The sequence below is a fragment of the Ranitomeya variabilis genome, chromosome 7 (genome assembly GCF_051348905.1).
Source record: "Ranitomeya variabilis isolate aRanVar5 chromosome 7, aRanVar5.hap1, whole genome shotgun sequence".
Lineage (NCBI taxonomy): Eukaryota > Metazoa > Chordata > Amphibia > Anura > Dendrobatidae > Ranitomeya > Ranitomeya variabilis.
The window spans coordinates 165,305,077-165,331,255 of NC_135238.1; positions in this window are offsets into that span (position 1 = coordinate 165,305,077).

Sequence of the window (26,179 nt, forward strand, 5' to 3'; positions counted from 1 at the left end):
CCTGGACCTCACCGAGGGAACCGTCAGCGTTCTTTGCTTAAAATGCGCGCGTTTACTTCCTGCCGTGATGTCACAGCTTCTGATTGGTCGCGTGCCGCCCATGTGGCCGCGACGCGACCAATCACAGCAAGCCGTGACGTAATTTTCAGGTCCTCAATGCCTAATTCTATCATCCAATCACAATCACAAGCCGTGACGTAATTTTAAAATGCGTGCGTTTCCTGCCTCCCGTGACGTCACGGCTTGTGATTGGTCGCGTCGCCCATGTGACCGCGACGCGACCAATCACAACCCGGAACGTAATTTTAAAATCCTGAATGCCTAGAATTAGGCATTGAGGACCTGAAAATTACGTCACGGCTTGCTGTGATTGGTCGCGTCGCGGCCACATGGGCGGCACGCGACCAATCAGAAGCCGTGACGTCACGGCAGGAAGTAAACGCGCGCATTTTAAGCAAAGAACGCTGCCGGTTCCCTCGGTGAGGTCCAGGCTGCGTCGGAGAGGTGAGTATAGCAATATTTTTTATTTTAATTCTTTATTTTACACATTAATGTTGTTTCGATACCGATACCCGATACCACAAAAGTATCGGATCTCGGTATCGGAATTCCGATACCCGCAAGTATCGGCCGATACCCGATACTTGCGGTATCGGAATGCTCAACACTAATGACAACCCAAAACATCCAAGTGACCCTGATCAAAAGTTCACATACCCAGGTGATTTTGGCCTGATAACATGCACAGAAGCTGATACAAATGGGTTTGAATGGCTACTAAAGGTAACATCCTCACCTGTGACCTGTTTGCTTGTAATCAGTGCGTGTGCATAAAAGCTGAGTGAGTGTCTGGGATCCAGACAGACCCTTGCATCTTTCATCCAGCCACTGGCCTTTCTGGATTGTGAATCATAGGAAAGCAAAAGAATTGTCAATGGATCTACGGGAAAAGGTAGTTGAACTGTATAAAACAGGAAAGGGATACAAAAAGATATCCAAGGATTTGATAATGCCAGTCACAGGGGCCAAACTGTGATTAACAAATGGAAAATCAGGGGCTCTGTAAAAAAACAAAAATTTCATCCACAACTGGCAGGAAAATTGTTCGGAATGCAAAGAAAAAAACACAAATAACATCAGCTGAAATACTGGACTCTCTGAAAACTAGCAGTGTGGCTGTTTCAAGATGCCCAATAAGGAGGCACTTGAAGAAAAATGGACTGAATGGTCGAGTCTCCAGAAGAAAGCCATTACTGTGCAAATGCCTCAAAGTATCTCGCCTGCAAAGCAGCACAGAGACAAGCCTAAAAACTTCTGGAACAAGGTAATTTGGAGTGATGAGACCACAATTGAACTTTTTGGCCACAACCATAAATGTTACATTTGGAGAGCGGTCAAAAAGGCCTATGATGAACGGAACACCTTTCCTACTGTAAACCACGGAGGTGGATCGCTGCTGTTTTGTTGACGTGTGAGCTACAAAGGCACAGGAAACTTGGTCAAAGTTGAAGGAAAGATTAATGTAGCACGTTATCAGCAAATACTGGTGGAAAATTTGCAATCATCAGCCTGGAAGATGCGCATGGGACATACTTGGACGTTTCAACATGACAGAGATCCAAAACACAAGGCCAAGTTGACCTGTCATTGGCTATAGTAGAGCAAAGTGAATGTTCTCTAGTGGCCATCTCAGTCTCCTGACCTCAATATCATTGAGGCACTCTGGGAAGATCTCTAGCATGCAGTTCATGCTAGACAGCCCAGGAATTAACAGGAACTGGGTTTTTTTTACCAAGAAGAGTGGGCAGCTTTACCATCTGAGAAAATAAAGAACATCTACCACAACTACCACAAAAGACTTCAAGCTGTCATTGATGTTAGAGGGGGCAATACACGGAATTAAGAAATGGGGTATGTGAACTTTTGATCAGGGTCATTTGATGTTTTGGGTTGTCATTATAGCAGGTACCAGGATGCAGTAACAGTCGGAGGCAGAACAAGGGTTAACAGAGGGATTTAATGTAACAGCGTTACTCCACACAGGGAGAAAATAAGTGGAGGGGAGGATGAACAAGCTATACTTGGTAAACTTAGGGGCAACAGTGGGAAGATTGGGTAGGGGAGAGTTCAAAGGTATCAAACTTATCAATCAGACGTAGATGAGGAGCAGTCTCTGCGATGATGGCGGAGGTGTCCCGGCTTGAACACTTGAAGGATCCGGAGTAGTCCAGGTTCGGAAGAGGTCCTGAGTCCTGATGTTGTCGGTGGTACTGAGATTTCCAGTCGCGGGTCCTGGATCCAAGAGAAGAATCGCTGGAGAGGTGACAGTCCTTTCTTTTATGCGCACAGCGCTGCAGTATACGGGAGCAGATATATCAGGCAGCTGTATTCGGTCTGTGGCCTGGTTGTCCCGTCTTGAAGTGCGTCCCCTGCGGTTGGTCGTTAAGAGGAATCACTCAGGCTCAGTGGTGTTATGGGAGTCGGAACTGTCAGGGATACCGGGAGGCATCGCTGCCTATCGTCTCAGGTAAGACTCCGTGGGTTCCTCGGGCTTGGGCCTACTTTGTCCTTACTATACAGCAAGGGAGGACTTACAGTCGACCTCCGTGCACTACAGCATCCCGCCGCCACTCTGCTTGTTCCTGCGCACTGTCGTCCTTTTATATTCTCCATGCCCCCCGGTCTCAAGTTCGAAGGTCTGTCCAGAGAACTAGGCTTACCCCCTGCAACTCGGGCGGCAGCACTGATGGTTCTGGACTCGTCCCGGACAAGGCACACCAGGGTCGGCTCTCCTCCTTACATTATTATGATTTAAAAAGAGAAAACACAATAGATTGACAATAAATAGTTTCACCCAACCACTAACCATGAGCGGAGAAAAAGTTTTGGTTTTATCATTCATATTCTCTGAAAAATGGCCAAGAAAGCAAAAATTCTGCCAGGGCATATATGTAAAGATGAAAAAAGGAAAACAGCACAACAAAGTGAAAAAAAGGCGGACTTTATTGCCCAAACGGCGTGGCAACTTTTCGGATGTAATATCCTTTCTCAAGCCTTGAGAAAGGATATTACATCCGAAACGTTGCCACGCCGTTTGGGCAATAAAGTCCACCTTTTTTTCATTTTGTTGTGCTGTTTTCCTTTTTTCATCTTTAAATTTAAGAACCATCTAAACAGTGGTTGGGGAAGCTCTGCACATTTTTCAAGGTAGTTTTTTTGATGCTGTTCCAATTTTTCTATTTTATATACAGTATATATATATATATATATATATATATATATATATATATATATATATATATATTTAAATTTTTTATTTCTATATTTTTACAATTTTTTTTTCACTATTGCACTTTATTCCACTATGAGACTTTCTTGCGGGCTGAACGCTTGTATATCATAGGAGAACAGGAGCACAAACAAACTTGCTTCATCATGCCCTGAGCACTACGGTCACCATGGCAACGATCGGAACCCCACGACGTCATCCGATTGAAGAGCAGTGGGGCTTTCTTCCCACCTCTGCCTGCTCTCAAAATGTTGTGATCAAGTTTGATTGCAGCATTTAGGGGATTAAAGTGCGGGACTGCTTCTGGCACTGAGTGCGGGTAACAGCTGTCAGAATCAGCTGACACCCGGTGGCGATCGAGTACGTGCAGCGCCGGTGCGCAAAATCTCCTAATCGTATCCTCACCGCAGAGGTAGGTAAGTACCAGGCCACTGGGACGTATGGATACGTCTAGGGTCGGAAAGGGGTTAAGGACTTCATATGTCCATGTTTCCAGTATGTGTATTATTTATTTTTTCATGGATCCCACACGTACCCATTATAACCTATGGTGCTATTCACATGTCCTTGTTTTTACACAGACCATGTGTCCATGTAAAACACAATGAGTCATGTCCATTTTTTCCCAGCAGCATGGATAACAAGGGCAATACAAGTCCCATCCGTGTGCCATCTGTGTCGTGTCCGTGTTTAATATTGCAAAGTATAATAGAAGATTTGTAATTTACCCAACTGTGAAAAGCACTGATGACTGATGGTAAAAACGGACACGCTGATGCACAACACTGATGACACCGGTAGCGTTTTTCACATTCGCATCTAATCTCGGACGTGTGAATGAGCCCTAAAAAGATACTTTTGCAACACATATGTAGGCCAAAATGCAATAATTAAATTACAACTTATCCTGGGAAAAAAATCCCTTGAATGGCTTTGTTGACTGGTTGAAACACACTAGTAGAAACATCAAAACAATTATTGTGTCCTTAAAGCCCAAAATATGAGTGTCTTTAAGGGGCTAAGGTCTAAAACACATGCGGTATTAGGAGATTAAAGGGGTAGTCCAGTAAAAACAAGATACTGATCTTTGGGTGTCCGAATGCTGGAACCTGCACTAATCGTCAGTACAGGGAACGTCTCATTGCTGATCCATTCATTCTTTGTAAAGCTGCCAAAAAACAGAGGTTGGCAGCCCCATAGTATATGAATAAAGAGCGCAGATCTCATATGTGCACTGGCACTTCATTATGATTGGGATAAAGGTTCCCTGTTCTGCCGATCAGTGTGAGTCCCAATGTTTGTACTGATCAATAACTTATCACCTATCACGTGATAGATGATTTGTTTTCACCGGACAACTCCTTTAAGTGAATCTTTTGACTTAAAGTTAAAGTGCTTGTCCAGCATCATTCATTGTTGCATCAGGAGGTGACATGAGCTAATGAAGTCCCATCTACACATACCTGGTGGGACGCATGATTGCCATGATTGGTATCAGTCACGTGTCTTGTTAGAGAGGCAATGGGCTAGTGGCAGTACTGGTAATATCATTATTTGGATCCCGAATTTGGGGCCCCACTTTCACTTTTTGCCCTGGGCCCCTTTTTGTTTAAAACCGGCCCTGGGCTCAATGATATCTAAAGAAACAATCTGAATTTAACTTACCTTCCCTTGGTCCAGAGCTGCATAAGACGCTACTGTGGCACCCCAGGAGTTCAGATACCACAGTGGTGCTGCCTTCCTCTCGGGGAGGGTAGTGCCATGCCTGGAGACAAGTAGGATCCCTTTGGCAGGTAATCTTACACACAACACATTCTGAATCCAGGCCAGAAGGGGGAGCTCAAAACCCTGTTTTAGGGGAACTTCCCTCAATAAAGATCCTGGTCTGGAGGAGGAGTCAGTTCAGTCTGTGTTAGACAAGACACAGGAAAGGAGCTCAGAGGAGTGATTAGGAGCTTAAGGAGGCGGCGATTTGGCCTCCTGTGAGCCAGAGCGCAGAAACCGGGCACCGGGAGCCCGAGGCTGTGGAATACTGCAAGGTCCACAGTAGAACCGGAGGTCATAGGACTATACGTAAATTGCCCATACTAAACCTGAGTTACAGCAGCAGTGAGAGCCTGGAGTCACCGTGTCAGAGACCCCAAGAGAACAGCTCAATTTGCCCTTGGTGCAGGTACAGTCCTAGGACAGGAGAGAGAAAGAGGTACCTTGCTAGCAAGCTACAGGTAGCAAGGGACCAGAAAACCAGCACATAGTGGAAGGCTCCCAACCTGACCTGCCAAGAAGATTTCTACTTGTTTTCGGGCTGCCTGGACTCCTTCTGCACCTGTTGCTGGTACCCTGGACTGAGACTGACTACTACTTCAGTAAACCAGGTAAAGACTGCAACCCTGTGTCCTCCGTTATTTACCGGCAACCCACCATCCTTGCCGTACACCTTGGGAGCCCTGGGGATCCCGCTTCACCTGTTGGATGCACCACCATCTTGCTGCAACAATATCACCCCAGAGGGCCCCTTTAAGCAGCGTCGGTCCCCTCTGACCGAGAACCACAAGTGGCATCATGAATAGACTTTATTCCAAAATACCCCTTAAAGACCTTTCCCCTTTAATTGAGTGCTCAGGGCCACAGACTGGATCACAGCCACCGTGACATCCCCTTTACGTGCGACCGGACCCGGTACCAAGTACCCCAGGCCCTGGCAGGCGACTCACTACCACTGTCTTGATCAGCTGCAGCGGTGACATCACTTCTACAGAACTACGGCCAATCACTGAGCTCAATGGCTCTGACCATGCATATGGCATGAGCCACAGAGCTCGGTAATTTGGCTACAGTGATGTTAATGATAAATAATTAATCTAGGGGGTGACAGGGTAAAGAACTGGGTCAGCCCATATGAAGGGAGGAGTTACAGGGTAACTCGGGAAGTCAGTTCCTGGTCCTAGTGAAGGAATACGGGATCGGCCAGGTTGGAACATTATCATATAAGGTATAGCAGCTGGGAGAGCGGCCATTATATAAGTAGAACGTAGTATTGTGTGTGAGAAGCCGCAGTGACACATATTGACCAGTGTGACCCCTATACTGAGAGGATGGGGTTACTCAGGGAAACTTGCTGTACAAGTGCAAAGTCCTCCACAAGCTACGTGCCGCCACTTATAACCATTAAGATTGTGCCTCTATATCCCTTACAGCCACTGCAGCAGATCAACAAAGACTGGGCAGCGTCTGAGGCACAGCCCTGAACTCAAAGAGGATAAATAAAAATCAGTTGGTTTGTTTGTTTTTTTAAACTCATTAAGCCTACAAGCTAACCTTAGTTGAAAAGGGCAACCTCTTTAAATATCTGTGGAACACTATGATAAATCTACGTTTTTTCCAGTGCCATCACTATAGGTCTGTGTATTGTTGTGGTAATATGAACTCTACAATGCTGCCATACAGCCATGTGGAATTAGCCTATGTTACAAGGCACATTCTATTTAAAGTCAACCACAGAAATTAGAAGAAGACATGCTCTCTGGTTTCTCTTCTTCACTGCACACTCTAAATATCTCTTGTCTAGTTGATCACTTATAAAGCATTTGACTGGGTTGCACTTTCCTGCTGTTCCAGTAGGAGAAGCCTGCGTCCCTGCAAAAGTAATTGATTGTGTTACTCCTGTATGATAAAAATCTCTTCATTGTCCAGGTGCTCCACATACAGTTGTGCTCAAAAGTTTACATACCCCAGGAGAATTTTTGCTTTCTTGGCCTTTTTTCAGAGAATATGAATGATACCGCCAAAACTTTTTCTCCACTCATGGTTAGTGGTTGGGTGAAGCCATTTATTGTCAAACTACTGTGCTTTCTCTTTTTAAATCATAATGACAACCTAAAACATCCAAACGACCCTGATGAAAATTTCACATACCCTAGTGATTTTGGCCTGATAACATGTGTGAGGGCTTGCCAGGGCCGTAGTCATGGCCGAGGACTCTGGGGCATTTGTGCCCTGGCATCTCATCACATGAAAATAGCGTCTGTTACTCTTCATACCTGTGGCTCCACTTTCTACACCGTCAGTGTCTTCTCTGCTCTTCTGTAGGCTCCCTATAGACGATTCCGCATAAATAGAGACACAGTCCATTTCAAATGAACAACTTTACTATTTTCTTTACGCAGCACATCCATATTCTTCACAGCATTCACAACAGGTTTCACATTGCACATTTATTCCTCTTTCCCTGCACTTCTCTCTCTGTCACACAGCACGTACCCGGGTCAGACCATCTCACATGGTTCCTCAGTGTCCTCCCTGTTCAGCTCTGGAAAGGTTAGACCCTCCCTAGTCTGTTTCGCGCCAGACATGAGAGTATCAGACTCCGAAGTCAGTTGCCACATGGCGAGCTACCTGCCCATCTGTACTGTCTCTTGCGGTGACACAGCATCCTCCTGGTCAAAACTCACTGCATCTGAGATTTCTCTCAGCCGTTTCACACTGGTTCTGAGGGCATCAACCCATGTGGTAAGTTGCCACCTGCATCCCTGTACTGTCACTGCTTCTGTCTTAAGCTTTTTTACCTACTGCTGTTCTGGCCTACTACTTTGCAAGGCCCAGTGCTGTGGATTGCTGGGCTTCTCCCTTAATTAACGTTGCATGGTCACTGCTATCATACTTAAGCCCGTGCAGACGGTTTGGGCACCCTGGCACGACTGACTACTTTGAGGAAGTTATCCTTCTCTTAGTTGCAGCTGACCCCTCCTACATTAACTATTTACTACACTGAACTTTCTCCCACTCTATATATTACCTCATCTAGTGTCCCAACTGAGGCACTGCACTTTCCCTATATACACAGCATATTATGTATGTTTTAAAAGCATTATAGGGCAAAGCTATACATGCAGCAGTACATGAACCCCTTTCTGACATTGGACGGGTTAGTACGTCCGACATCAGAAGCCCTGCTTTGAGGCCGGCGGTGAGCCCACCTCAAAGCAGCGACATGTCAGCTATTTTCAACAGCTGACATGTGCCCGCAATAGGTAGAATTGTGATCCTCCCGTGCTTATCGATTAGTTAAATTCCGCTGTCAAACGCTGACAGCGGCATTTAACACGCGCTTCCAGCCATTGGGCCAGAAATACACACACTGCTGACCCCCGTCACATGATTGGGGGTCAGCGGTGCGTCGGCATGACAACCAGAGGTCTCCTTGAGACCTCTATGGTTGTTGATGTCGGATTGCTATGAGCACCACCCTGTGGTCGGCGCCCATAGCAATGCAGTAAATCTACTACATAGAGGCGATGTGAGCGCTGCCTCTATGTAGGAGAGCCAATAAAGTTGTGCCAGCTTGTAGCCTCCCATGGAGGATATTGAAGCATGCCAAAAGTACCAAAAGTAAAAAAAAATGATAAAAAATATGAAAAAAATAAAAAAATATAAAAGTTTAAATCACCCCCCTTTCGCCACATTCAAAATAAAACAATAAAAATAAAATCAAACCTACACATATTTGGTATCACCGCATTCACAATTGTCTGATCTATCAGAGTCAAAAGGATTAAACTGATCGCTAAATGGCGTAGCGAGAAACAAATCAAAACAGCAGAATTATGTTTTTTTGGTCGCCATGACATGGCATTAAAATGGAATAATGGGAGATCAAAAGAACGTATCTGCACAAAAATGGTATCATTAAAAATTTCAGCTCGGCATGCAAAAAATAAGCCCTCACCCAACCCGAGATCACAAAAAATGGAGACGCTACGGGTCTCGGAAAATGGCACAATTTTTTAAAAAGAAAAATTTAGCAAATTTGGGAATTTTGTTTCAACACTTAGATAAATAAGACCCTAGACATGCTTGGTGTCTATGAGCTCATAATGACCTGGAGAATCATAATGGCAGATCAGTTTTAGTATTTAGCGAACCTAGCAAAAAAGCAAAACAAAAAACAAGTGTGGGATTGCACTTTTGCTGCAATTTTACAGCACTTAGAATTTTTTTCCAGTTTTTTATACATGACATGCTAAAACCAATTGTGTTGTTCAAAAGTACAACTCGTCCTGCAAAAAATAAGCCCTCACATGGCCATATTGACGGAAAAATAAAAAAGTTATGGCTTTGGGAAGGAGGGAAGCGAAAAACAAAAACGCAAAACCAAAAAAAATCTGGTCATGAAGGGGTTAAGCAAACCAAACAATATACATTGTACAGCATATATAATGACATAGAAATACGGCAACATAGCAGCATAAAGGGAAATATCAGCAATTATCATATATCAACTTTACAATAATAACCAAGTCTGTTCTTAACCCCTTAACGACCGCCGATACGCCTTTTAACGGCGGCCGCTAAGGGTACTTAAACCACAGCGCCGTTAATTAACGGCGCTGTGGAAAAAGTGAATAGCGCCCCCCAGAGTCGGATTTTCTCTGGGGTCTCGGTTGCCGAGGGTAGCCGAGACCCCAGAGAACATGATTCGGGGTTTTTTTTACCGACCCCCGAGTTGCGATCGCCGGTAATTAACCGTTTACCGGCGGTCGCAACAAAAAAAACAAACGTGATTTGCCATTTAATTTCTCTGTTCTCCGATGTGATCGCACATCGGAGGACAGAGAAATGGGGTCCCCGATCACCCCCCAATACTCACCTATCTCCCCCGGTGCTCCTCGTGGCTCCCCATGGGCGCCGCCATCTTTTTCCGGGGAAAAAATGGCGGGCGCATGCGTAGTGCGCCCGCCGCCGACACCCGGAAGATCTTTGGGGTCTCGGCTGCCGGGGGTAGCCGAGACCCCAAAGAATATGATCGGGGTCGGTTTTTACCGACCCCTGTTTTGCGATCGCCGGTAATTAACTGTTTAAAAAAAAAAAAGCGATGTTATTCTCTGTCCTCTGATGTGATCGCACATCAGAGGACAGAGAAATAGGGGGATTCGGGGACCCTGTTATACTTACCGGTGTCCCTGGGTCCTCCTGCTTCTTCTGCTGGCCGCCGGCTTCTTGCTCCGGTAAGAAAATGGCGGGCGCATGCGCAGTGCGCCCGCCATGATCTGCCGGCCGGCAGAGGAAAATTCTTCCTCTTGTTTTATTTTGGTCACTGTGAGATCCTATCACAGTGATCAAAATAAAAAAAATAGTAAATAACCCCCCCTTTATCACCCCCTTAGTAAGGAAAAAATAATAAAATTAAAAAAATGTATGAATTTCTATTTTCCAATTAGGGTTAGGGGTAGGGTTAGGGGAAGGGTTAGGGTTAGGGGTAGGGTTAGGGGTAGGGTTAGGGGTAGGGTTAGGATATGTGCACACGTAGAATGGTTCTCTGTGGATTTTTCCGCAGCGGATTTGATAAATCCGCAGGTCCAAAACGCTGCGTTTTTCCTGCGGATTTATCGCGGATGTACCGCGGTTTTTGTGCGGATTCCCCTGCGGTTTTACACCTGCGGTTTTCTATTATGGAGCAGGTGTAAAACCGCTGCGGAATCCGCAGAAAGAATTGACATGCATGGGCACAGCGTTTTATGTTTCCCATAGGTTTACATTGTACTGTAAACTCATGGGAAACTGCTGTGGACCCGCAGCTGCGGAAACGCTGCGGATCCGCAGCAAAATCCGCAACGTGTGCACATAGCCTTAGGATTAGGGCTAGGGATAGGGCTTGGGTTAGGGTTAGGGCTAGGGTTAGAGCTAGGATTAGGGTTAGAGCTAGGGTTAGGGCTAGGGTTAGGGTTGGGGCTAAAGTTAGGGTTAGGGTTGGGGCTAGGTTTAGGGCTAAAGTTAGGGTTTGGACTAAAGTTAGGGTTAGGGCTAGGGTTGGGGCTAAAGTTAGGGTTAGAGTTGGGATTAGGGTTTAGATTAGGGTTGGCATTAGGGTTACATTTGGGATTAGGGTTAGCTTTGGGATTAGGGTTAAGGCTAGGGTTGGGATTAGGGATAGGGGTGTATTGGGATTAGGGTTAGGTTTTGAGGTTAGGGTTGAGATTAGGATTAGGGGTGTGTTCGGTTTAGGGTTTTGATTAGGGTTATGGTTAGCTTTGGGATTAGGGTTAGGGGTGTTTTGGGGGTTAGGGTTGGAGTTAGAATTGGGGGGTTTCTACTGTTTAGGTACATCAGGGGGTCTCTAAATGCCACAGCCAATTTTGCGCTCAAAAAGTCAAATGGTGCTCCCTCCCTTCTGAGCTCTGCCGTGCGCCCAAACAGTGGTTTACCCCCACATATGGGGCATCAGCGTACTCGGGATAAATTGGACAACAACTTTTGGGGTCCAATTTCTCCTGTTACCCTTGTGAAAATAAAAACTTGGGGGCTAAAAATCTTTTTTGTGGAAAAAAAATATTTTTTATTTTCACGACTCTGCATTCTAAACTTCTGTGAAGCACTTGGGCATTCAAAGTTCTCACCACACATCTAGATAAGTTCCTTTGGGGGTCTAGTTTCCAAAATGGGGTCACTTGTGGGGGGTTTCTACTGTTTAGGTACATCAAGGGCTCTGCAAACGTAACATAATGCCCACAGACCATTCTATCAAAGTCTGCATTCCAAAACGGCGCTCCTTCCCTTCCGAGCTCTGCCATGCGCCCAAACAGTGGTTTATCCCCCACATATGGGGTATCAGCCTACTCAGCATAAATTGCACAATAAATTTTGGGGTCCAATTTCTCCTGTTGCCCTTGTGAAAGTAAAAATTTGGTGGTGAAAACATCATTTTTGTGGAAAAAATATGATTTTTTTTATTTTCATGGCTCTACATTATAAACTTTTGTGAAGCAGTTGGGGGTTCATAGTGCTCACCACATATCTAGATAAGCTCTTTGGGGGTCTAGTTTCCATAATGGGGTCACTTGTGGGGGGTTTCTACTGTTTAGGCACATCAGGAGCTCTGCAAATGCAACAAGACACCCGCAGACCATCCCATCAAAGTCTGTATTCCAAGCGGCGCTCCTTCCCTTCCGAGCCCTGATGGGTACCCAAACAGTGCCCCTCACATATGGGGTATCAGCGTACTCAGGATAAACTGATCAACAGATTTTGGGGTCCAATGTCTCCTGTTCCCCCTGAGAAAATAAAAAATTGCAGGCTAAAAAATCATTTTTGAGGGAAAAAAAAGGATTTTTTATTTTCACGGCTCTACGTTATAAATTTCTGTGAGGCACTTGGGGGTTTAAAGTGCTCACCACACATCTAGATAAGTTTCTTAAGGGGTCTAGTTTCCAAAATGGGGTCACTTGTGGGGGGTTTCTACTGTTTAGGCACATCAGGGGCTCTCCAAACGCGACATGGTGTCTGATCTCAATTCCAGCCAATTCTACATTGAAAAAGTAAAACGGCACTCCTTCTCTTCCAAGCTCTGCGGTGCTCCCAAACAGTGGTTTACCCCCACATGTGGGGTATCGACGTACTCAGGAGAAATTGCACAACAACTTTTGTGGTCTAATTTCTCCTGTTACCCTTGTCAAAATAAAAATTTGGGGGCAAAAAAACATTTTTGTAGAAAAAATGCGATTTTTTATTTTCACGGCTCTACGTTATAAACTTCCGTGAAGCACCTGGGGGTTTAAAGTGCTCACCATACATCTAGATAAGTTCCTTAAGGGGTCTAGTTTCCAAAATGGTGTCATTTGTGGGGGGTTTCCACTGTTTAGTCACATCAGGGGCTCTCCAAACGCGACATGGTGTCCGATCTCAATTCCAGCCAATTCTACATTGAAAAAGTAAAACGGCACTCCTTCTCTTCCAAGCTTGGCAGTGCGCCCAAACAGTGGTTTACCCCCACATATGGGGTATCGACGTACTCAGGAGAAATTGCACAACAACTTTTGTGGTCTAATTTCTCCTGTTACCCTTGTGAAAATAAAAATTTGGGGGCAAAAATATCATTTTTGTAGTAAAAATGTGATTTTTTATTTTCACGGCTCTACGTTATAAACTTCTGTGAAGCACCTGGGGGTTTAAAGTGCTCACCACACATCTAGTTAAGTTCCTTATGGGGTCTAGTTTCCAAAATGGTGTCACTTGTGGAGCGTTTCCACTGTTTAGGCACATCAGGGGCTCTCTAAACATGACATGGCACCCGATCTCAATTCCAGCCAATTCTGCATTGAAAAAGTCAAACGGCGCTCCTTCTCTTCCAAGCTCTGCGGTGCGCCCAAACAGTGGTTTATCCCCAGATATGGGGTATCGGCATATTCAGGAGAAATTGCACAACAAAATGTATGGTTAAATTTCTGTTTTTACACTTGTGAAAATAAAAAAATATGGTTCTGAATTAAAATGTTTGCAAAAAAAGTTAAATGTTCATTTTTTCCTTCCACATTGTTTCAGTTCCTGTGAAGCACGTAAAGGGTTAATAAACTTCTTGAATGTGGTTTTGAGCACCTTGAGGGGTGCAGTTTTTAGAATGGTGTCACACTTGGTTATTTTCTATCATATAGACCCCTCAAAATTACTTCAAATTTGATGTGGTCCCTAAAAAAAAATGGTGTTGTAAAAATGAGAAATTGCTGGTCAACTTTTAACCCTTATACCTCCCTAACAAAAAAAATTTTGTTTCCAAAATTGTGCTGATGTAAAGTAGACATGTGGGAAATGTTATTTATTAACTATTTTGTGTGACATATGTCTGTGATTTAAGGGCATAAAAATACAAAGTTTGAAAATTGCAAAATTTAAAAATTTTCGCCATATTTCCATTTTTTTCATAAATAATCGCAAGAAATATCGAAGAAATGTTACCACTAATATGAAGTACAATATGTCACGAAAAAACAATCTCAGAATCAGCGGGATCCGTTGAAGCGTTCCAGAGTTATAACCTCATAAAGTGACAGTGGTCAGAATTGTGAAAATTGGCCCGGTCATTAAGTACCAAATTGGCTCTGTCACTAAGGGGTTAAAGGAGTAGGGGTTAGTACCAGTTCTTAGAAAGCCTTATACATGCACAGAAGTTGACAGAAATGGATCTGAATGGCTACTAAAAGTAACATCCTCACCTGTGACCTGTTTGCTTGTAATCAGTGCGTGTGCATAAAAGCTGAGTGAGTTTTTGGGATCCAGACAGACTCTTGCATCTTTCATCCAGCCACTGATGTTTCTGGATTGTGGGTAATGGGGAAAGCAAAAGAATTGTCAATGGATCTACTGGAAAAGGTGGCTGATCTTTATAAAATAGGATAGGGATACAAAAAGATATCCAAGGAATTGATAATGCCAGTCAGCAGTGTTCAAACTGTGATTAATAAATGGAAAATCAGGGGCTCTGTAAAAACAAAACTATGGTCAGGTAGACCAACAAAAATTTTGTCCACAGCTGCTTAGAAAAATTGTTCGAGATGCAAAGAAAAACACACAAATAACATCAGCTGAAATACTGGACTCTCTGAAAACTAGTGGTGTGTCTGTTTCAAGATGCACAATAAGGAGGCACTTGAAGAAAAATGGGCTGCATGGTCAAGTCGCAAGATGAAAGCCATTACTGCGCAAATGCCACAAAGTATCTCGCCTACAATACACAAAACAGCAAGCCTTAAAACTTCTGGAGCCAGGGAATTTGGAGTGATAAGACCAAAATTTAACTTTTTGGCCGCGTGTCTGTGGGGAAGTGCAGAGCTCTTTGAGTGGTGACTCAGGTAACATGTCACCAACTGAGAAAAAAAACAAAAGAAGGGATTGCAAGATAAAAGCATATGATGGTACCATCGGGGAGAAGGGCAGACAACATTGCAGGAGGCAGTGTGGTGTGCTGCCTGAGACTTGCAGTCAATTGGAGGAAGAGTATGGGCTCAAGTCATTTGGAAGTGGAGTGTGGTTCTAGAGAGGGGTGCAGCAGTTAATATCAAATGATAATAATATGGTTGCCATTCTAGCAGCAGCTCTATCACCACCCATAGTGCTGGCAGCAACTGTCATAGCAGTAGTAGTACAACTTGCAAATCATATTTGGCTTCCCATGCAAACTCTGACAAGCGCATTAGCAGAGAGGAAGCGCAGGGCGTAATGGAGTATATGTTCCATCGCTCATCTCACTCAGAGCAGAATGATGCAGCCTCTGACAGTGACACCAGCAGCTGGAGTCAGCATTTAACTCAGTCCACCTCCTTTGCTGGCATAGCAGTTAATGTTGTACTGAGCGAAATCTGCAATCTGTCAATACCTGTTATTCTTCTGCCTCATATTTCTCTAGTTCACAGCACCATGGGGCTAAGAAAAATAGTACACCAGAAAAAACTTCTTCCAGTTGATAATTTGGAAGACATGAACAGCCTTTGTTCTCACAAGACATTTTGCCGGAGGAGATGGACAACACAATTCTAATGTTAATCTGTGTTGAAAGCTCTGTGAGCCAAGAAGGTAGAGAAAACATATTAGTAGCACTCTGAGCCCGGGCAACCTCGGGAATCAGGGAATTAAGCAAGGAGAAAAGAAGTGCTGGCCATCTCACACACAGAGGCAACTGTCAGCCAAATCATGGATGAACCTGATGATGATTCTGTTTTGAACAAGATCTTGGAACAAGGCAGAAGTGACGAGGAGTTGAGTTAATCAGAGGAGGACTTTGCTGGCATCAGTGATATAGTGGGAAAGTATTCAGACCCCTTTACATTTTTCAGTTTGTTTCAATGCAGCCAATTAGTAAATTCAAAAAAGTTCATTTTTTTCTCATTAATGTACATTCTGCACCCCATCTTGACTGAAAAAAACCAGAAATATAGTAATTTTTGCAAATTTATTGAAAAACTGAAATATCACATGGTCATAAGTATTTAGACTCTTTGCTCAGTATTGAGTAGAAGCACCCTTTTGAGCTAGTACAGCCATGAGTCTTCTTGGCAATGATGCAACAAGTTTTTCACACCTGGATTTGTTGATCCTCTGCCTTTCTTCCTTGCAGATCCTCTCCAGTTCTGTCAGGTTGGATGGTGAATGTTGGTGGACAGCCATTTTCAGGTTTCTCCAGAGATGCTCAATTGGGTTTAGGTCAGGGCTCTGGATGGGCCAGTCAAGAATGGTCACAGAGTTGTACTGAAGTCACTCCTTTGTTATTTTAGCTGTGTGCTTAGGGTCATTGTCTTGTTAGAAGGTGAATCTTTGGCCAAGTCTGAGGTCCAGAGCACACTGGAAGATGTTTTCATCCAGGATATCTCTGTACTTGGCCGCATTCATGTTTCCTTCAATGACAACCAGTCGTCCTGTCCCTGCAGCTGAAAAACACCCCCACAGCATGATGCTACCACCACCATGTTTCACTGTTGGGATTGCATTGGGCAGGTGATGAGCAGTGCCTGGTTTTCCCCACACATACCGCTTAGAATTATCACCAAAAAGGTCTATCTTCGTATCGTCAGACCAGAGAATTTTATTTCTCATAGTCTGGGAGTCCTTCATGTGTTTTTTTAGCAAACTCTATGCGTGCTTTCATATGTCTTGTGTAACACCCCAGGTAACCGGTTGTTACAGTGATGTTGCCTTCCTTTCAGGAAGGGCAATATCATGCTTGGAGGCACGGAGGATTCTCTTTATCAGGTAACACACCCACATTCAACAAATTCTGAATCCAGGCCAGAAGGGAGAGCTCTGAACACTGATACAGGTAACTGTCCCAGGACAGGAGAGAGAGGACTTTGCCAGCAGCTACAGACAGCAGGGACCTCGCACACTAGCTCGAGTAGGAAGGCTTATGGACCTCACCTGGGAGAGGGATTCACTATTGCCTCCAGGCCGGCCGGACCATACCATCACCTGTTCCTGGTACCCTGGACTATGGACGGCTACTGTCAGTAAACCAGGTAAAGACTTTACAACTTTGTGTCCTCCACTTATTTGCCAGCATACACCATCCTTGCCCATACACCTTGGGAGCCCAGGGGACCCGCTTCACCTGTGAGAAGTGTCACTATCTTGCTGCAACAACATCACCCCAAAGGACCCCTTTAAGCAGCGTCGGTCCCCTCTGACCGAGAACCACAGGTGGCGTCACGAACACAAACTTTAATACAAAACCCTTTAAAAGACCTTTCACTTTTAATTGGGCGCCCACGGACCGGGTCGCAGCCACCGTGACATCCTCTTTAAGTGCGACCGGGCGGGTGACTCACTTGCACTGAGGAGAGGCTTCCGTTTGGCCACTCTGCCATAAAGGCCCGACTGGTGGAGACTGCAGTGATAGTTGACTTTGTGAAACTTTCTTCCATTTCTCTAGTGCATCTCTGGAGCTCAGCCACAGTGTTCTTGGGGTTCTTCTTTACCTCTCTCACGAAGGCACTTCTCCCACGATTGCTCAGTTTGGCTGGACGGCCAGGTCTAAGAAGACTTCTGGTGGTCCCAACTTCTTCCATTTAAGGATTATGGAGGCCACTGTGCTCTTAGGAACATTGAGTACTACAGAAATTCTGTTGTAACCTTGGCCAGATCTGTGCCTTGCCACAATTCTGTCTCTGAGCTCCCTGGCCAGTTCCTTTGACCTCATGATTCTCATTTGGTCTCACATGCACTGTGAGCTGTGAGGTCTTATATAGACAGGTGTGTGTGGAACGACCGCCAGGGCTGTGGGGTACTCGGTACCGGGTCTGGTACTTAAAGGGGATGTTTCACGGTGGCGGCGACCTGGTCCATGGCCCTGGGTGCCCAAGTAAAAGGGACGGTCTTTAAAGGGGTATGAATAAAGTTTCTTCGTGACGCCACCTGTGGTACTTGGTTAGGAGTGACCGACGCTGCTTAAAGGGGTCCTCTGGGGATGATAGTACTGCGGCAAAGATGGTATTGTTTCCCACAGGTGAAGCTGGGTCGCCAGGGCTCCTGGTGTGTTTGGCAAGGATGGTGTGGTGCCAGAAAGAAGCTGAGGACACAGGGTTGCAGTCTCTTTACCTCTTTAGTGAAGGGTTCAGGCATCCACAGTCCAGGGTACCGTATCACAGGTGTCGATGGTCCGGCTGGCTTGGAAGCGAGTTGGGAGTCCCACCTTACCAGGTGGGATTAGAATCCTTCCTTCTAGCGCTGTGGTGTAGTCCATTGCTGCCTTAGGCCTCTCACAAGGTCCTCACGTTTTCTCTCTGTCCCCCAGGTTGGTAGGACATTACCCGTACGACAGGTAGCTCGAGCCTTTTTACAGGATCTCTATCATGACCCGGGCTCTATGCGCTACTGTGTCCTCAGGTTTCGATGGTGGACAGGTGACTTGCAATCCAGCTGTCCTGTCGGTTTCTGCTGTGAGACGTAGAGTACTTCACAACCCCAGTCTTCCAGCTACCGGTATCTGCGCTCAGGCTCAGCAGGGAGGTAGCTCAGTCGCTGCTAACCTCCAGTTCTTCACTTTCCTGTGCTTCACTTCCCCTTCACGCTCTCTTCAATCTGTTCTGCTTTTCCCTTTGGCTCTTTCCAGGAGCTGCAGCACCTCTCGTGGCTGCACGGACCCTCTCTTTCTTCTCTCCCTCAGACTGCTCCAGTCTGCTGTCTGGCACTCACTCCCTAACTTCCCCTCCAGACCAGAATATATATATAGAGTGAGCCACCCACAAGCTGGATCAGAGCTCCTGGCCTTCTGGCCTGGAGTATGAACATGTTGCATGTTTGTGATTACCTAATAAAAGAGATCCTTCCTCGTTTCCAAGCATGACATTACTCTCCCCATGAAGAAAGCAATGCCACTGTAACAACCAGGACCCTGGGGTGTTACATGTGCCTTTCCAAATCAAGTCCTATCAGTTTAATTAAACACAGCTGGATTCCAATGAAAGAGCAGAACCATCTCAAGGAGGATCACAAGGAAATGGGCAGCATGTGACTTAAATATGAGTGTCTGAGCAAAGGGTCTGAATACCTATGACCATGTGATATTTCAGATTTTTTTAAATTAAATTTGCAAAAAATTCTATATTTCTGTTTTTTTCAGTCAAGATGGGGTGCAGAGTGTTCATTAATGTGAAAAAATTTGAACTTTTTTGAATTTACCAAATGGCTGCAATAAAACAAAGAGTGAAAAATGTAAAGGGGTCTGAATACCTTCCCATATCACTGTACACCTCCTAGATGACTTACATCAAAAGCATCCTCTGGTCCTCTGGGGCCTAATCAACTTTTCCTGCAGTCAGATTTGTAGCAAGTAATGTCCTATGTGCTGTTGGCGGAGGATGCTCTACAGCATCTGAAAGATCTTGCTACGGTTAATGAAGGCATAACTTAAAGGGGTATTCCAGTCTCCAAGATCCTATCCCAATATGTAGTAAGTATAATATTAACAAACACCTGAAATTATAAATCTAGTATAGTTCTTCTGATTTGCTATGTCACTTACTCCATGTGCAGGGCACTGCAGTAGCTTAGGTATCCATGGTTACGACCACTCATATAGTCACAGTTAAATAGTCATAGTGGTCATAACCATGGATACCTAAGCTACTGCAATGCCCTTACCATGGGGTTAGCGACATAGCAAATCAAAGGACTATACTAAATTTCAAATTAGAGGTATTTGCTAATATTACTATTACACCTACTACATATTGGGATAGGATCTCGGAGATTGGAATACCCCTTAAAATCGCCTAGGACCACTGTAAGATCTGTATTAGTGTCCCTAAATTGTCACTTATCATTTATTTACTATTATTCTCTTAGCATCCCAGTCTGTAAATCATTAGTTCTCTAGATTCTAATGAGTCAATTCATAAGGACCTTAATTATGTACTGCTCTATTACTCACTGTTATCTGCTCCACCAGCACCATCCTCCTGTATCCTCTTGGCCATTGCACTGCACTACTGGGTAGCCAGTGCCCACAGCTAATGCCACTGGTGGGATATTATCTGATCCTGTAATCCTGTATTTGTTCCTGATGGTTTTCTATTTTTATTGTACAACTACACAATGCTGCAGCAAAAAAAATATATTCAGGAGTTAATTCTTGCTGTTTGTGTATTCTGTCGCTCTGCAGATGTTCTTCAGGTCAGCTATATAAACTCAGCAAATTATCTCATTCATTTCCCTCCATGACAGTATACAGTTTATACAGCTTCATCCTTTCCTGCTTTGCTGCAAGCCACCTGCAGCAGTCTTCTCAATCCTCGATGCATGACTGTCAACTACAGTGCTTTACAGTTCTTGATATGGCCCTATCCGAGACCTGTTCTTGATAGCTGTTTCCATGTAACTCCTGATTCTCACCATGGCCTGCTCCAGGACACCATTCCTGATATCTCCTTGGTCTAATGTCATCCTACTCCTGGATGCTGTTCCTGGTATCACCTGCTTTGCATGTGGCCTGTGTCTTGCACTTCTGATTTTTGAGGTCCTATACTTCCCGTCATGGACCTGAATAGTGGGTGAACTTCTAGTTATCTTCACACTATAGAGCTGTTCTATAGTGTGTTACATCATGGACAGCGAAGCTTGGATGTGTGAAGTCAGCCTAACACCCATCTTTAATGTCACTATTACCAACTGGTAGCATGGCAGACTTGGACCAGTTGGGTTCACATGAAGTTTTTTGGGGGTGGTCAAGACAATGAGTTTTTGGTTTACTGAAGCAGTTTTAAAGAGTTTTTCAAGCATTTTTGCAGCGTTTTATTTACCTGAAACAATTTTAAAGCCTTTTGATTAGACATTGCTTAGTTTGGAGCATTTTTCATCATCAGGAGATGCTTAAAAATAAGTTATATGCACTACCTTTCCTACAAAAACTACTTAAAGAACTCTGCATATGGTCTAAATCCCAAGTCCAAAGTTTTCAGAAAATATTTCTACAGTATTTATCATTGGTAGGGGAGATGGACTGTTTGCCATAAAAAGCAATAGATCAGGTTCTAATCTACTTGCAGTTGTAGATTCAGAAAAATGTGGCATAAATTCACAGCCATTAGTCTTTCAGGTATTGATTTGGATTGGTCAGTAATATGCAATGGTTTATATAATATTTACAGAACATTGAAGAGAAGAGAGTTGGAAAACAAATGAAGTCAAATTGATGAAGTAATGGATTATTGTGCTTTTTTACTTTTGTTTCCTTATTGGTTGGCTTTAACCATAAAGCCCCAGGGTCTTCTGCAGTCTTTTATTTCACAACTTATATTCTCCAGCAGGGTGACAACAGCTGCAGGTTGGCCTCCATAGCAGCGTCAATCATCGCCCATCCTTGCTGGAAAGGAGCAGCTGTTTAGTCTTATTTAAACCCGACGGAAATTCAAATCAGTCTCTGAATTCCTGACACACGTTTAAGAGCGTTGTGTATGCACATAATAAAAGGAGCCCGGCCCTTATTAATAATCAGGAAAATGTATATGATCACAAAGGACGCAAACACAGAGCATAGTCTCCATGTCGGAATGTTTACAAACATACTTCAGCCTTGTCCTTCGGGCTGTTCTGTCACTATGTCTAGACAAGAAGACAGATTATTACTGACAGGTAGTCTTAACCTAATGGTCAATAGAATGTAATGGCTCTATAGTTATGTATGCATTTACTTCCCATCTGAAGATAAAGCAGTATTTAATAGGCAAGTAAAAAAAATAACGAAGTGTATTTATTTTGTTCTTTGTTTCCCTCCAAACGATTTGGATAACCACGGAACTTCCTCCATAGTGGCTCTTGGGATGTGGCCAAACTATCTGTGATTCTAGTCTGAAAAATCTGCTCATTAACACTACTATTAGCATCCCATTCACACGTCTGTGTTTAAACACGTACGTAAAAAAATAGTACCGGTGTCATCAGTGTTGTGCATCAGTGTTTCATCCATATGACCATTTTTACCATCAGTGTTTGATCCGTTGGTCCATTTTTACTATCAGTATTTCAATAGTTTTTTTCATGGATGGATAAAGAAATACATTACAAATCTTCTCCATGTTCTTCTATACTTTGCAATGTGAGGCATGGACAGCACACGGATGGCACACTGATGCCATCCATGTGCTGTATGTGTATTAATGGACTTATAGACTTGTATTGACCCTTTTCATCAATGCTGCCTGAAATGAAATGGACATGTCTCCATCCATGTGTTATGCATGGACTCACAGTCTGTGCAAAACACATGTGAACAGCAGCATAAATTATAATTGGTACATGTTGCATCCATGAAAAGAATTGTTACAACACAGATGTCTGAATGAGGTCTAATACAGACACTAGTAGAAAATGTTAATAGATTTTCATATGTGTTATTTAGTCTTAATGATTCAAAATTAATTGATATCAATTATATTATGTTAATCTACTATATAATTGTCTAAGGGATACTTCCGTCTGTCTGTCTGTCTGTCTGTCTGTCCCGGATATTCATTGGTCGAGACCAGCCAGTGGGCGTAGACAAAAGGACAGGGGAGGCCAGTAAGTATGCACAGCGAGTCCCCGCCCACTCCATACAGGCCCGGCCACAAGTGCTGTAAAGGGGGCGGAGTTGCCATGAGGAGGGCGGAGCCAGCTGGGACCATGGGCACTGTTGGGCCTACCCCGGCAAAAAGCCGGGGACTAAATTTGCGGCCGCGGTCAGTGATGACGGCCACGGTTATTCATGACAGCTGCGACAGCAGGAAACAGCACAGCACATGCGGCGTTGACAGCTGCGGACAGAAGGTGAGTATATACAACTTGGGATGTGCTATATACTCTGTGGCTGTGCTATATACTACATTGCTGTGCAATATACTACATGGCTGGGCAATATACTATGTGGGCTGTGCAATATACTACGTGGGCTGTGCAATATACTACGTGGCTGGGCAATATACTCCGTGGCTGGGCAATATATTTCGTGGCTGGGAAATATACTACGTGGCTGGGCAATATACTACGTGGGCTGTGCTATATACTATGTGGGCTGTGCAATATACTACGTGGGCTGGGCAATATACTACGTGGGCTGTGCAATATACTATGTGGGCTGGGCAATATACTATGTGGGCTGTGCAATATACTACATGGCTGGGCAATATTCTATGTGGCTGGGCAATATACTACGTGGCTGGGCAATATACTAAATGGCTGTGCAATATACTATGTGGGCTGTGCAATATACTATGTGGGCTGTGCAATATACTATGTGGGCTGGGCAATATACTACTTGGGATGTGCTATATACTCTGTGGCTGTGCTATATACTACATGGCTGGGCAATATACTACGTGGGCTGTGCAATATACTACGTAGCTGGGCAATATACTACGTGGCTGGGCAATATACTACGTGGCTGGGCAATATACTACGTGGCTGGGCAATATACTACGTGGGCTGTGCAACACAATACGTGGGCTGTGCAACATAGTACGTGGGCTGTGCAATATACTACGTGGGTTGTGCAATATACTACGTGGCTGGGCAATATACTACATGGCTGTGCTATATACTACATTGCTGTGCAATATACTACATGGCTGGTCAATATACTACATGACTGTGCAATATACTACGTGGGCTGTGCAATATACTACATGGCTGGGCAATATACTACGTGGCTGGGCAATATACTACGTGGTTGGGCAATATACTACGTGGGCTGTGCTATATACTACGCGGCTGTGCAATATACTACGTGGCTGTGCAATATGCTATGTGGCTGGGCAATATACTACATGGGCTGTGCAATATACTATGTGGGCTGTGCAATATACTACGTGGCTGGGCAATATACTACGTGGCTGTGCAATTTACTACGTGGCTGTGTAATATACTATGTGGGCTGTGCAATATACTACGTGGGCTGTGCAATATGCTACATGGCTAGACAATATACTACATGGCTGTGCAATATACTACGTGGGCTGTGCAATATACTACATGGCTGTGCAATATACTACGTGGCTGGGCATTATACTACGTGGCTGTGCAATATACTACCTGGGCTGTGCAATATACTACCTGGGTTGTGCAATATACTACCTGGGCTGTGCAATATACTACGTGGGCTGTGCAATATACTACGTGGGCTGTGTAATATACTACGTGGCTGGGCAATATAATACGTGGGCTGTGCAATATCCTACGTGGCGGGGCAATATAATACGTGGCTGGGCAATATACTACGTGGCTGGGCAATATACTACGTGGACATGCATACACTAGAATACCCGATGCGTTAGAATCGGGCCACCATCTAGTGTTATATATGATTGTATACCAGAATATAACTAATTGTATGGACAAATAGTCTATAAAGCTGCCGCAACATGGTAATCAATATATGAATGGAAGTAGTGAGACATACAGAGAGAGAATATCATCAAAAAGTTAATTTATTTCAGTTCTTCAAAACAAAAAGTAAACCTCATATATTATATAGAATCATTACAAACAGAGTGATCTATTTCAAGTTTTTATTTCTGTTAATGTTGATGATTATATCTTACAGTCAATGAAAACCCAAAAGTCATTATCTCAGTAAATTAGAATAATGTAAAGTGGAGCGCCCCCACACCGCCGCAGGGCCGAGGGGTACCCGGAGCCGGGCCTCTGGGACTCAGTCCTGGGGTTGTCACGGTGGCTAGACCCGGTCCGTGGCCCTGTCTGTCAGTGGGGGACGTCCGGTGCAATAAGTGGTGTTGTAACGGTGCAGTTGTGGGGTGCAGGTCGCGATAAACAACAAGGACACCAGGTTGCAGTCTCTTTACCTCTTTACTGAAGATCTCTGAGTCCTCAATCCAGAATACGGTTCACCAGGCTGCGCAAGTCCGGCCGGTCCAATGGCACTTCCAGAGTTCTCTTCACAGGAGGAAATCTGTGCCTTCCCCCTAGCGCTATGTGTTGTAGTCCTTCCCTGCTGTGCTTACGGAAAGTACCCCACAACTGTTGTGTCTGTTTCTGATGTTCCCTCACAACTCGACTAGATGATGTTCTGCTAATCCTCCGTCCCTCCCTGAGGTTCGGGTAGGAACGGCACCCGTTTGACGGGTAGGCCTGGAGTTCTTCCGGGACCCTAGAGACGCCCCTCTCCCGCAATTGCCTCCCAAGACTTCATAGGTGATTTGAGTTAGACAGCCCGCCTGAGACTGACTGCCCTGCCGCTGTTTGGAGTATTGCTTGAAGCTGAATGTTATTCTACTCCCTCGGCGTTCCGGCCACCGGTAGTGCGCCTCAGTAGGATGTTGCTTCGGTCTTACAGCACGACTCCTACTGGTATTTCTCCTTTGCGTGATCCCGTTTCTCACTCAGCACAATCTATCTCTCTTCTTAATCCTTTCTTGGGCACCGCCGCTACCCGGAGCAGGGGCGGTCCCGTTACGTTCATTCTCGTTGCCAAGCCTCTGTCAGGATCCCACCCCTGACAGAGACCCTACTGTATCTTCCCCTACAACACCCTCTGCCACAAGGTGTTGCCTGGTTCCAACCCAGTCAGCTTTCTGATCTAACTTCCTGCCTGACCCCCAGTTTACCCACTATGGTGGGGAGTGGCCTAATGAATAGCACCCTTAGCTCCCCCCGGAGGCCCGGCTGTGAAATGTATTGGTGTCTGTGATACCTGATCAGATGAACTCCTTCAGTGCCATCGGACGCACCATAGCTCCCCATAGTGGCGGAGCCACAGTACTGCAACGACCAGGACTCTGGGGAGCTGCACTCCCCCCTGGTTAAACACAGTACTCCGGGACTGAGAAGAAAACAACAATACAAGTTTAGCAAAAAGACATACAATTTTTGTTGAGTGCAAATAACAATATGTATACTTGAACAAGCTTCCCTTTATGGGAGGTGAGGACACTTGAACGTTACAAAACATGGTTAAACATTAAACATTATAAATTACAGGCTATAAATAACTCCTGTTACCCAACCGGGTATTCTACTAAGTGCAAAAATTGCTGAACAATACTTTAACATTGCCTTTAAGGACATACACTCTGTATCCACCAAAGACCTTCCTATAATCACATTATAAGGTAAGTTAACTTTTTCATTCTCCTTCTTTGAATC